Source organism: Telmatherina bonti (genome assembly GCF_933228915.1).
Source record: "Telmatherina bonti genome assembly, chromosome: 7".
Classification (NCBI taxonomy): Eukaryota; Metazoa; Chordata; class Actinopteri; order Atheriniformes; family Telmatherinidae; genus Telmatherina; species Telmatherina bonti.
The window spans coordinates 10,721,929-10,735,345 of NC_136625.1; the positions used below are offsets into that span (position 1 = coordinate 10,721,929).

Sequence of the window (13,417 nt, forward strand, 5' to 3'; positions counted from 1 at the left end):
TATGGTTCCCATGGTTTGAAAAAAATTTTTGCCTCTCCTTTTTCCTGAATAGGACATTGTGCCTTACTGAGGAAAACACATAAGAAGGATGTTTGCTGCAGAAAGGAAGTCCTCATATGAGTCATATTTGAAGGAGTGATGTATTGTCTGAGGTCTCCTAGCTTTTAGATGTGTAATGCCTCCTGGCGCCTGTGCAAGGTGACTAGTTTAGAGGATCCCCCTGCGGGTTGTATTTGATGGAAACATTGGAGCCTTCAAAGCTTCTCTGCTTTGCATGCAGTCTTACAGTAATGAAGATGGGAGGAGCAGGCAGCTCAGTTCAGCACCATATTTTAAAATCTCTACTGCTGCTTATGAAGGACAAACCAATCCTTCAGAATATTTTTGGTTTAAAAACTGTGAAACAGTAAAAACTGATATAATTGTGATGGTTTGTAAAGATAATGACATTGTATATAGAGACAGTCCTGTTAGAGACGCAGAGTTAAAACAGCAGCAACGTGAAATTTAGTACAATTTTTATTCATTTCACTCTCTAACCCTGCAGTGTCATCTTGTGTCTTTTTAGTTGAGGTTTCCTGTTTTATTTTGTAGTTGTCCTTGTTTAGTTCCCTCATCTCTAGTTCCCTGTTCATTAGTTGACCTGCTTTGATTTTCTGATTCATTTGACCTGTTCCTAGTTAAAATCCTAGTTACTCCCTCCATACTCCTTGGTTTATGTTCTCAGTTGCTGGTTCATGGTGTTTTTGTTCGCTTCTCTGCAATAGTTTGCCTAAAGTTTGTTCTTGGACATTAAAATGTCCTGATTCTGGATTCAATTCAATTTTCAATTCAACTTTATTTATATAGCGTCAAATCACGGCAATGCCATCTCAAGACTCTTTACAGAAAGAGAAAAAAAACATAATGAAAGTCAATTCATAATAGCTTATATAAGGAAGCCAACAGATTGAGTCCCTGGCATTCATCCTGCATTTGGGTCCACACCTCCACCACCACCATGACACTGCAGCCACCCTACATAACGTGACATCATGTTGACATATTTTCTTCCTCGCTGTTATAAAACTCAAATGGCTCGCACACAAACTGGACTCATTGTGCAGTTGTGCCAACCAGTTTACGACAGGTTTGGTTAAGATGGGGGTCTGCAGTCAGTCATTTTTTTCTGAACCACTTCGTCCAACTAAGGGTCGCAGGAAACTGGAACCAATCCCAGCAATCATTGGTGCGAGAGGATGGAACACTCCGGACTGGTCACCAGACCATTGCAGGGTTGGGTCTGCAATGTTTATAAATTAAAGAGCCATTTTCAGCACGTCTCCCACAACGCCCACATATGACTCTTAAAGATACACTACAACTTTTACAATTTTCCCAGTTATGCCCCCCCTATTGATGGCTAATTTGGCATCCATCTTGCATCCTACCTGACCTGTTGTCTCTCTCCAGCCAGCAAAGACAATCTTAAGATGACTTTTGATTTCTCTTTTCTCTTTTTTAATCTCCCTGCGTTTCTTTGCTAAATCAGCAACAGTGTGCATTCAAAACAGCTGGTGTGTTTTTATCTGTTTTCTAGCGTCAGCTGAAACTCTGCTGCAACATCACGGAGCGTCCTAAATCTAAAAGTTGTATACTGTCGGTTTCTCAGCCGCAGGACGCTGCTGTCATCAAAAAAGTCCAGAAGGCGGAGTTTTCTGGTTAGAAAGTTACGTCATGCATCTTTAAAAGTAACTTCTATTCAACAAAACTGAACATTTTGCTGCTTTTATGTGTCATGAAGGAAAATGCCAAACCTCCACACCACTGGTTTCTACACTACGGCGCTGTCTGATCAATGTTGTCTGCATCGCTCGACCCATCAGAGGGGAGCGAGTCTGCTGGAGCTGAACCAGGTTGCTGAGTCATGACGTTTATTTCAGTGGGTCTGTCCTTGATGGTCTCTGCAGAGGCATATCTGTAATTTTCTTCTTTTTTTGTGTGAACATTGTACAAAAAATGAAAAGATAAAAGTAACACATTGCAGACAAGCTGACAGTGATGTGTGTATGTTGCAACAAGGCAAATGTGACTCAAGCATCCAGATGTAAATATACCAGAATACTTACAGTAATATCAATATTTCTAAAGCAAAAATTACAAACATATTCTTAGTTGCCATAGAAATGATGGCAAGAGATAAGGAGAAAAACACAGGATGTAAGGAAGGGAGAAAAACATTTGTAATTTATAACTATTTCACATTTCTTTCTGAAGTCCAGGTTCATGACTCTGATTTTTCTTTGAATTATTTCCTCCACCCAGGTAGGTTATGTTGTACCTGCCGTTAATCTGTTTGTTTGCTTGTCTGTTTGTGTTCAAGATTACTCAAAAGGTTATGGACGGATTTTCGTGAAATTATCAGGACTTGTTGGAAATATAAAAAGGACGAATTGATTTGATTTTGGTGGTGATCCCGATCAACGTTTGGAACCAGGAACTTTTCAAAGGCCTTGGCGGAGGTTTGCAGTCTCTTTTAGTTCCCACAAAACCTGCAGCTGTTGATGAGTTCAGGGACCTGATCTACTTCTTAACTTAAGAACCTCCCAGCGTAGATAAAGTTTATGAAACGGTTTAAAGTCGGCGTGGTGAGACCAGTTTATTGAGCAGCTGTGGCCACGATCAGCATTGAGAATCTTGTTAGGAGCAGGATTCAAACTCTGATTCCCTTTCCTGTCCAGCTGCTGATCAATGATGGCCAATAACACCAGCCATTGAATTCTGGAAACAAATTAATAAAAAAAGAACAAACAAAAAATTATATATATATTAATCTAATCAACAAAAACAACAGAAAGAAATATGATGAATAAAACATAATTTACATCCAATAGAATATTTATTTTAACTCAAGCAATGAAATCTTATCCATGAGCTAAACTTACAAAAAAAAAACAGAGACAAAAGTTTTTTTTTTAAAGTGTGAAAAAGATAATTGTTTTTATTCAGTTTTTTTCTTTAATCATGTTCACCATATGCGCTACGAGCGTGTCACATGTGCACAGATGTTTACATGTGTAGAATAACCTTAAATTATCAAACTGAAAAGATGTGCGCCAGCTTTTAGAGGAACGTTGCCAAGGAGATAACGATGCACCTCCCAGTCTCATCTATGCTGAACTCAATCATTTATTTGCTTTATAGTCATGAACAAACAACCTTTGAGGAGTCGTCCCCCCCACCTCCCCATCAATCGCCCGTAGAAAATGTGTATTTTTGTTTGACCAAAAAGCCATTTTTCTGCCACATTGTCGCTGTAGTCGCAGCCGGTCAACAAGCCGTGCTGATGACAGGTTGACAACAGCAAGAACTAACAGTTCAGTGGCTTTAATAATCTCATCCACTTCCTGTCTCTTCCCTGGATCAGCATCTTTTTGTCCCCATTTCAGCATCTCTCACTTGGTCCCTGCCATTTGGTGGGTCATAAATCAATAGTGTATGATTGAAGCAGATGTCTGTGGGAAAGTGAGGAGACAGGAGGAGAGAGGCCGGCGCTGTTGGATGAAGTGTCCCACTCCTCCTCCTCCTCCCAGCAGGTCAGTGTGTATCAGCAGGGCTGACAGGGTGAGCCATAAACTGCTTCACTAAGAGATGAGATAAAATTTTACTGCGGTGTGTGTGTGTGTGTGTGTGTGTGTGTGTGTGTGTGTGTGTGTGTGTGTGTGTGTGTGAGTGTGTGAGTGACTCTGTGGGACCAATGTGAGTCAAAACTGTTAAAATAAAAGATGAGATTTAAAAAATGGCTGCTCCATGTGCCTGTGAACAGTAGTCATGGGATGTTTATGCAGCTTGTGAGGACTAATTTTCATCCTGAACACTTGTGGAGAAGCAGGAACTCTTTGTCTCTTGGTCTTTAGATGAACAAGAGGGGGGAGGGGGGTAATTAAACTTGAGAATCGTATGTTCATGTCTCTGCATACATAACTCTGTCGGTGCAACTGATACCTCCCTCTCTGTTATTTTGTCTCTTTGATGGAAGGTGCACTTCATTTATAATGTATCGCTGAGACGAGTGCATATAAAACATTACCAGACTCCATCAAATTCCAGACGGTAAACTGTCTGGCTTCAGTCCCAACAGCACTGCCAAAGGCAGCCTCATACGCACAAACACAAACACACACACACACACACACAAACACACTCCCATGTGAGTAAACCAAAGCACTTCCTATTCAAATATTGATCCGCAGGCTTCTGTTTTCAATTCAGCCACACTTATGGAATTCTCTTAAAAATGTACTTCAAAGACAACCGATGGCCGAGGGTGACGGCTTGAATCGAGGCTGGAAAAATGTAGTGCTTAGAGGGTTTTTTATTGGTTTCAATTTATATCCAGAATCTCAGGCTTGTTTTGTTGTTGCTGGTTTGTATTTCAGCCCAGTTTCAAGTGAAACAAACATGTTAGAAAATGTTTGTTTTTTTTATCTCCAAAATGTAATGATGTCACAGCCCACTGCTGTTTATCGTAAGAGATCTATGAGCTGTTGGTTTCTACTGGTTAAATGCACAAATCAAAGCCCATGAATCCTGAAATAATGCATTATGATGTACTTTGTTGCATAAATTTTCATTCAGAAGTGTGAAAAAAGAGTAAAACATTTCTCTTTGCGGCTATTTGTGGGGAAATTATGTCAAACGTGTCGGAAAGATTTGAATAATGTAGGAACTACATGAGATCATCAACTTAACTCTTACTTGAAGAGACAATACTAGATTTAATACCATAAAGAGGATTTCAGTGGATTAGAAAAACATTTTAAACAAAACGCAACAAAGTGTAAAACACAAAAATGTCAAAGAATATCACGTCAGAAAAAACAAACTTTCATAAAACTGTCACAAAACCAGGATTTCATCCCCAACGACTAAAGTTTTATATGTAGCTGCTGTCGTTTGCAATTTGTTTTCAGCTTTTTCTGTTGATAGGTGCTCCATATGATTATCTGCTTTGTTTCTTTACAAATGCCACTTTTTTTTTTCTTTTTGATATGAACAATTGTTGCTTCCTTTACTCACTCCCCTCTTTGTTTTTCTGTCAAGTCCATCATAAACATGCAACAAAGCCTTGATAAAACTGAAAAACAATTCTAATACTCAAGCATAAAGGGGGGGTATAAATCCACTAAGCTCCACAAAATTTTGTTGGCACAATACGGGAGTCAGGCCATCATTCTGCTTGCTGTGATGCAGAACTGGACAAAATAAAATTAACAAAAAACTGCAAAAATGTCAAAATGTTTTTACTGATAAAAACAACAGACTTAAATCACTTTACCTGGAAGGCCTTTGTAACCAACATGTTCCACTGCACATTGCAACATTTTATACAACACTAAGAAATTTCAGTAAGCAAACAATAAAAGTGTTTTCACTAAGAAAACAACCAACACAACGTTGAGAATTTCTGCAACTCAACAATATGACAAAAAAAAACCAGCAACTAAATGACACGAAGGAAAGACATTTTAGATTAAAGTTGTTTCGGATGATCAAATTTTAGAAGAAAATTTCATAAAACAAACAATAAAATCAGGTTTTTTTTGGGGGGGGGGGGCTGCATGGTGGCGGTTTGCACTGTGATCTCACAGTAAGCAGGTCTCTGGTCTGAGCCTCGGCTTGGGGAGGTTTGCATGTTCTCCCCGTGTATGCGTGGGTTCTCTCTGGGTTCTCCAACCTCCTCCCACCGTCCAAAGACATGCATGTTAGACTAATTAGTAACTTTCAGTCAGGAGTGTTGAGCTCAGGTCCACGAGGGTCACAATCCTGCAGGTTTTTCATGTGTCCCTGCTCCAACACACTTGATCAAACTAATCACTGTGTGCAGAATTTCATTGGCTCTTGGATCCATTTAATGGAAGCCAGGTGTGTTGGAACAGGGATACATGGAAAACCTGCAGGACCAACCTTGGGCACTCCTGCTGTTAATTGTCCATAGGAGTGAAACTGTGTGTGAATGGTTGTTCATCTCATTGTGTGGCCCTGTGATGGACTGGTGACCTGTCCAGGGTGTATCCTGCCTCTCGCCCAGTGATCACTGGGATAGACTCCAGTTGCCCTGCAACCCTTGATTGGATGAAGTGGTTTTTAAAAAAAATGGATGGATGGATTTTCTTTGGGAATAGAAATGCATTTTCTCATCATTTTATTTTCTCAACCAGGTTGCGTTTTGTGTGTGTCCTGAGAGCTTGAATAGAAGCAACTGGATGTTTTGGGTTTTTTTTCCAGCTTCTGCAACACTTTTGACTTCATCTCTATCCTGTTCAGGACGTAGGTAGAGGTCCCTTTCACTAAGGACATGGAGGGCATCCTTTAGTTTCATACCTACCTCTATCTGCTTGTTAAATAGCTGATTTGGATACTGTGGCTCTGACTTTTTCTTCATTTATTTAATGTTTTATTATGATTAACTGTATGAATGGATGTTTAATAGTGTCTGCAGCACCGTCTCCTTTGCAAATGAACTCATTCTCTGATAAAGTGAATTTGATTTGAATTCATTAAAAACACTTGAAAAGAACTGAACAAGGAAAATGAGTTCAGTTGTATTTTTTCAAGCTTTTAGGATGAACATGACCTGATCAGGCTACACCAATATGCAGTCATGCCTCGCACTTTGGGCAGAACACCCTCAGTGTGGCAGGATGAAAAGATATCAAGGCCAAAACTGAAGAAGCCTTTCAGACAAGAAACATTTTCAGAAAGAAGTGCACATTTATTCAAGCTCTGAGCATCACCATGACATGGATGACTGACAAGATACACCAACACAGTGTGTGTTACCCAGTCCTAATTATTTTACCTACAGTCTGTTGAAAGAAATATGGTTTGTTTGACATTTTGTATCACTTGTCAAAATTCTTCCACACCCATTATGTTCACAAGCCAAGGAGAAACCAGCTACAACAGCAAATTAAAGCCTGCTTCTTCACAAAGGGTGGCACATTTTCCCTCTTATCCACTCATACCACTGCGTAGAAAAGCATTCACCTCTCCTACAGTAGATTCTTTAATCAATATTGCCAGGCAACCATTGTGCAATCACCAAGGACACCTGTCACGTAGAAACATACATGTATAAATAGAACATGACACAAAGCAAAAGCAGCAGCTTTTCAGAAAATAACCACCACAGAACTCATAAATGTCATCTTGTTATAAAGTTTTAATTCCTCCAACCGAAATAAAGGGATCTGGCTTGTAAGCTCTCTGCAGTTCGTTCCATTTAAGTGATGCATAAATCAAATCCTGCCAAGATTACTGCACAAATAAGTACAGCCTGTATTGCAATTATTGGACTGTGAACCATAATTGCAAGATTTAAATGAGAAGGGTGTGAATTCTGCTGCAGATGAATGAGAGTTGCTTCTATAAGCGAAGCTGTGCTTACAAGTGCACACTGTTCAGCATTGCACCTTGTAGCAGGAGGGATTTGGTCATGTGTGCACCCCCCCTCTTCCTACACACACACACACACACACACAAGCTGACCTGTTTCAGATGATGCAATAGTTTATGGATTTCTGTGTTAGCATGCAACCACACTTCCTAGATTCCCCGACTGAAAGAATGAACAGCTGCTTTCATTCGTGTGCCTTAAATTTACTCTAATTATTGATTGGCCTGTAAACTATCGTCTGGTCTGACCAGATAATCGATGTGATGGAGTGACACGTCTCTGCTGACTGACTGGCTAATTTCTAAATGAGTTATTCTCAGCTTGTTTGAGCCTCAGAACAAAAAGATGACAGAACGGGACATCAGCTCTGGTCTTGTTTCCACCTCCGCTGGTTTGTTTTGAAACCGGCTGACGGCTTGTGACCCCTCGATTCTACTGTAAATTGGTGGTTTTACTGCTTCCTGGAAAGAGTACATGAAGATAATAATTCCCTACTTTTGGGGGGGGGGGTGATCTCACAGATGTTGGTCCAGGACTCTGGTCCAGGACTCTGGTCCAGACCCGTTACATTTTAGATTAATTGGCTATTTAGATGCTTCCAGGTTGTGAAGCAAGGAAAGGCTGTTGAAAAATCATCAAAGACAACATTTAGAGACGCAAATGTTAAAGTCTAACAATGCTGAGGGGCTCTAAAACACAAGTCTGTTTCCAAGAAGAGAAAAACTGATCCGTCTTTCCGTCTTTATCATTCTGGGATCCGGTTTTACTGACAAAGCTGAGCTCTTTTGGGGGATGGTGCGTCGGTATCTTGGCAGTCAACTGTATCTTGCTCATAACCTTATGAAAACCCATTTAGAACATTACAGTTACCATCTCCAAACAATAGTTTTGCAAAGCTCTTTGCTGATATTTATCACTAAGCAAGTACATACAGAAATAGGATTAAACATTTATTAAATACTGAAATTAGATCCATTGTGTCAAAAATAAACTTTCTTCAATATTTAAACTAAGCAAATATGTTTAAGATCCATATATTTATATGTACCGATGGAAAATTCATATTAATATTAAAATTAATGTGAACTAAAAAGCCACATGCAAACATCAACAATAAGAATATGGAGACAGACAGAAGCATTGTTGTGTAGTTATTTAGGCATGCTGACAGACCTACAGGTAGATTTCACCAGGTTGCATTAAAATGCAAGTAGAAAGAAAAGGAAGTTAGGATTCATGTGTAAAAGCAGAAGTTATGAACATTGCAGTACTCAAGGCTAATTATTTTAGCACTTGCATCTGATGCGGCAAAATGTTGTATTGTATCATGGCACTACTACCAGGCACTTTAGAGTCCAATGCTGTAAAAACAAAACGATACATGTTATATCAACTAAAAGTAGTTGTAAGCTGATAACACAGAATCCTGATCTTAAAGCCTTTAAAAAATCCATAACAAAAATTGGAGGACTTTCTTTTTTATAAGTGTGGTTGGGTACAAAAAGCTGCTTCACATTTCAGAATAAGGAAGCAATGATTTTATCCTGAATGTTTGTTTTCTTCTAATATCCCTGAATTCATCTTCTGTTTTATTCAGAATTTTTTTTAAAAATACTTTGATTACAAAAACCCCAAACTGCAGCACCATCATCCAGTCATTGGTCCATATCTCACTGTCTTCAAACTTACAGAAATGTTAATTTTCCTCCTGATGATGTCCGTACTAAAGCCACACTGAACTTTTGTCGCTTTTGGTAAATTCGCCAGCTTTCTTGCATCCTGTCTCTTCTCCGGGGTCTCTCCAGCCAGTCCAAGTCAGTCCAGTCTTGACTCTTCTTTCTTCTTAGTCTTTTCACTTTCTTTCTCTTCCTTTGATTATGTCCTCTTGTTTCTTTGCTAAATCAGCCACTGCACACTTAAAAACTGCCAGCGTGTTGCATGTTGTCACACAGTGCCCTGTGCTGGACGCTGCAGGGTTACAGCGGCGTGTTAATGTGCCATAATAATGAGTAAAGTTCAAAGATTGTGATGTTGCTCTAACAAACAATGTCAAATTAAATGTTGTGAGAGAGTTGCTTAAAAAAAACCACTTCGTCAACTTCAGACCTTGGAGAGAGCCAGTGTAGAGAAATTAGGTTTTGTTTGGGGGCACCTCTCAAAGAATCTGCTGAAGTTAGTAATTCATCATTAGGAAACAATTCTGATTTGCCCTAATTGTAAAAAAAAAAAAAAAAAGTCTCATGTTTAAAGCTAAAAAAGAGCAAGAAAATGAAATCAACAGTAAATGTAGAAGGTCAGGGGTCAGACAAACGTAAAGTCTTTACTAAATATGTCTAGATTTGATGAGTGAGACGGTTTCCTAGTCTTATTTACACTTCCTACAAACCCTTTTATGTGTTTCACTTTCTTTTCAGACCACAGTATCCTATGATTTATGACGCTCTCTCTAAATCCACCAGTGTGGCCTCCATTCTGCACATATCCACACATACCTCTCTACACATCAAGCCATTTACTGCTGAATGCTCATCTCTTGTTATGATTAGCAAGTTCATTTAATTCCAAAGCAATTTCTCCTTTCAAAACACAACAAATCCACATGATGAAAAGAAAAATCCTAATCAAAAACACACTAAAAACTTGTTTGACTCTGGTGGGATACGTCTACTTTTGCATACATTTTTTTCAGGACATTGTAAATGATACCAGATTAAATGACCTGTTAAGATGGATTTTATTTTTTACCCCTGCCTTGTGCTGGCGAGCTGATTCGAAGCCTGTCTGGAGGAAGGGAACAAATCGGCTCCTTCATGGCCCAGTGAACCATCGACTCTGTAAGCAGCGGAGTCCGTCAGATAGAAAAGATGCATGGCGCTTTAAACCATTGCAGGCCTCTGCTCCCCCCAATCCCTTCCTCTCCTCGTGCTCGGGCTTGAAACCGCTGCTCCTTGACACTGGACATTACACATGGAATAAAAATGAGGTGAGGCAGCCGGAAAATTGAACATGTTGTCAGGCTGCAGTGGCTGTTTTCGGTGATTTAGGAACCGGAAGCTTTTCTCGATTAGGGTCATTTAGTTTGGCTAATGTAAATACAGTGGTGGTGGGGTTGCTCATGTGGAGAAAGAGGGTGTTTGCTGATATTATTGGTAATGGCTGTGTTAGTGGTATTTTTCCAAATACTAGTCAGTTGATTTTTTTTTCCTTTTTTTTTGTATGGAAACTGTTATGATTATTACAGCGTAGCATTTTGAGACATAACTATATACAAGCCATAAATGCTGTTCGTATCTGCCAGTTTGGTGGATGGCTTCAGTTAGAGGATGCCATGGAGGAGTGCAGGTAAATCAAAGCCACAGCCTGGGAAGTGCTCATTCCTGCTGAGCAGAAACTTATAGAAATTTTGTCTTCCTGGTTTCTGGTTCTGCTTAGGGTGCCTTGCTTTTATCACACTACATTCAAAACAAACCATATGCAACCAATACTCCGTCTTATCAACCACCTTACCATTATCAACTGCCACAGTATCCTACATTCAGCTCCCAACAAACCCTAACACAAGATTTCGCTCAACCTAAAGTTTCCCTGCCTTTCAGACGTCGTACCTATATCCATACTATATGGGCCCACCTCAACAGAGTGCAGCTTCTTATGCAGGTAGAGACCTCAATGCCAGCTTTAAGAGATTTATCCACCCTCTGAGACTAGCCATCCCTACCCTTGTTGACTTTGCTGATTGGCTAGAATATGAGCTGGAAGTGCAGGAAGACACCATTAAGCCCACCAAGAGAGAGGAGTGTTTTAACAAGAAGTCTGATAACAAGTACACTCCTATATCCTCAAATAAGTCCACCACTATCCTTCTGAGCACTGAGAAGGCTTCAGGATCAAGCATGGTGGCAGTCCTATCTGCATCTGAACATCTAGCCAACAAGCCTAAGAAAGGGGAGAAGGTTACTACTTACTGTCCCTATTGTGATAATGACAAGCATTTCCTGAACAACTGTTCTAACTTTAAGGAGCTGACCAAAGAACAAAAAGGAACTTGGATCAAAATGAATAACAAGTGCTGGCGTTGCGGACGCAATCACCAAGCTGCAAAGTGCACTCTTAAAGCTCCGTGTAAGACCTGTGGTCGGAAACACCTGCCAGTGCTGCATGAAGTGAATGAGAGGGAAGAAGGGGAACTGAAACCAGCTCCTCTGCCACCAGAGAACTGCCTGGTAAACACTGCTGGCAAAGTCCTGTATGTGGACCGCCCAGTCTATGACTGTAAAGTGCTACTAAAAATCAGTAAAGTGCTCTTGAGAAATGGTGATAAGTCTCTAGAGACGTATGCTGTTTTAGATGATGGTTCTGAGCGGACAATACTGCTCCACTCTGCTGCCTAACAACTGGGCCTCAAGGGAGCTAAAGAGGTGTTAGCTCTTCGTACAGTCAGACAAGAGGTGGAGGAGCTCCCCGGAACAACTGTGTCCTTTACTATTTCTCCGGCAGCTAGTCCTGACAAGGTGTACAGTATCCAGCATGCCTTCACAGCCGAGCAACTGAGTCTAGCAGAGCATTCCCATCCAGTTGCCTCACTCTAGCAGAAGTATAAACATCTGTCAGGTTTGCCCCTCCCACCTCTAAACAAGGTCTGTCCCATGCTGCTGATTGGTGCTGACTATACCCACCTTATCACACCTATCGAGCCAGTCAGACTGGGACCGCCTGGCGGGCCAGCAGCTGTGAAGACACGCCTCGGATGGACATTACAGGGACCAGCTCAAGCTATCAAGTCCAGCCCTCATGTTAGTCACTGTCTGTTCACATCTGCGCCATCCCAAACCGAGTTGTTTTCATGTGTAGAGAAGTTATGGCAGATGGATGTACTCCCTTACCGCAGTGAAAAGGTAGCAGTCAGGTCACGTCAGGACCAGGAAGCTGTTAACTCTCACTGTGTGTTCTTGAAGGAGTTTAACGTTTGTGGTACTGAACGTTACGCCACACCCCTCCTTCGGGTTAAGAACATGCCTCTCCTTAAAGCTTCTCCAGAAGCAGTGTTGCCACTCTTGCGAGGAACAGAGAAACGCTTAAGCAAATCTCCAGAACAAGCTGCTGCCTATCAGGAGACTGAGAAGCTAGTAGAGGCTGGTTATGCAGTGAAGTTATCATATCACCAAGTAGAGAGCGGTCCTGAAGTTTGGTATATACCCCACCATATGGTCCAACATAATGAGAAGAACAGGGTAGTGTTCAACTGCTCATTCCAGTACCAAGGCCACAACCTCAACCAGTTCCTTCTGCCAGGTCCCACTCTCGGCCCTTCCCTGCTAGCTGTGCTGCTACGCTTCAGGGAGCATGCTGTGGCTTTCAGCAGCGACATATGAGGTATGTTCCACCAAGTGAGGCTCCTGCCAAATACTAGTCAGTTGATTTTTTTTTTTTCTTTTTTTTTTGTATGGAAACTGTTATGATTATTACAGCGTAGCATTTTGAGACATAACTATATACAAGCCATAAATGCTGTTCGTATCTGCCAGTTTGGTGGATGGCTTCAGTTAGAGGATGCCATGGAGGAGTGCAGGTAAATCAAAGCCACAGCCTGGGAAGTGCTCATTCCTGCTGAGCAGAAACTTATAGAAATTTTGTCTTCCTGGTTTCTGGTTCTGCTTAGGGTGCCTTGCTTTTATCACACTACATTCAAAACAAACCATATGCAATTCCTATGAGTAAAGGTACAGCCAACAGACCTCTCCTCATCTTTAGTGCTTTTTTTTTTTTTTTTACTTCCGTCCTCCAACAGATGAAGAAGCAGATTATTTTTGATACAATGCTGGATATGCAAGCCGCTTTGCTCACATGCAATCTTTGATCCTTGTTTCCAGATATGAGGAATCCCCCACACAGAAGACTGGGTGTTCACATGTTGCCTGTTCTGTATAGATGTGACACGTGTGATGTTAAGCTCTTCATGATCATCAAATGATCTCTTAA

General features: G+C 40.8%; 1 long non-coding RNA gene across 1 annotated transcript in view; it reads left to right on the top strand.

The window, feature by feature from the left end:
* Positions 1–13,417, top strand: part of LOC306758609 — a 58,074-nt gene that overhangs the window by 19,607 nt on the left and 25,050 nt on the right. The window lies entirely within an intron of this gene.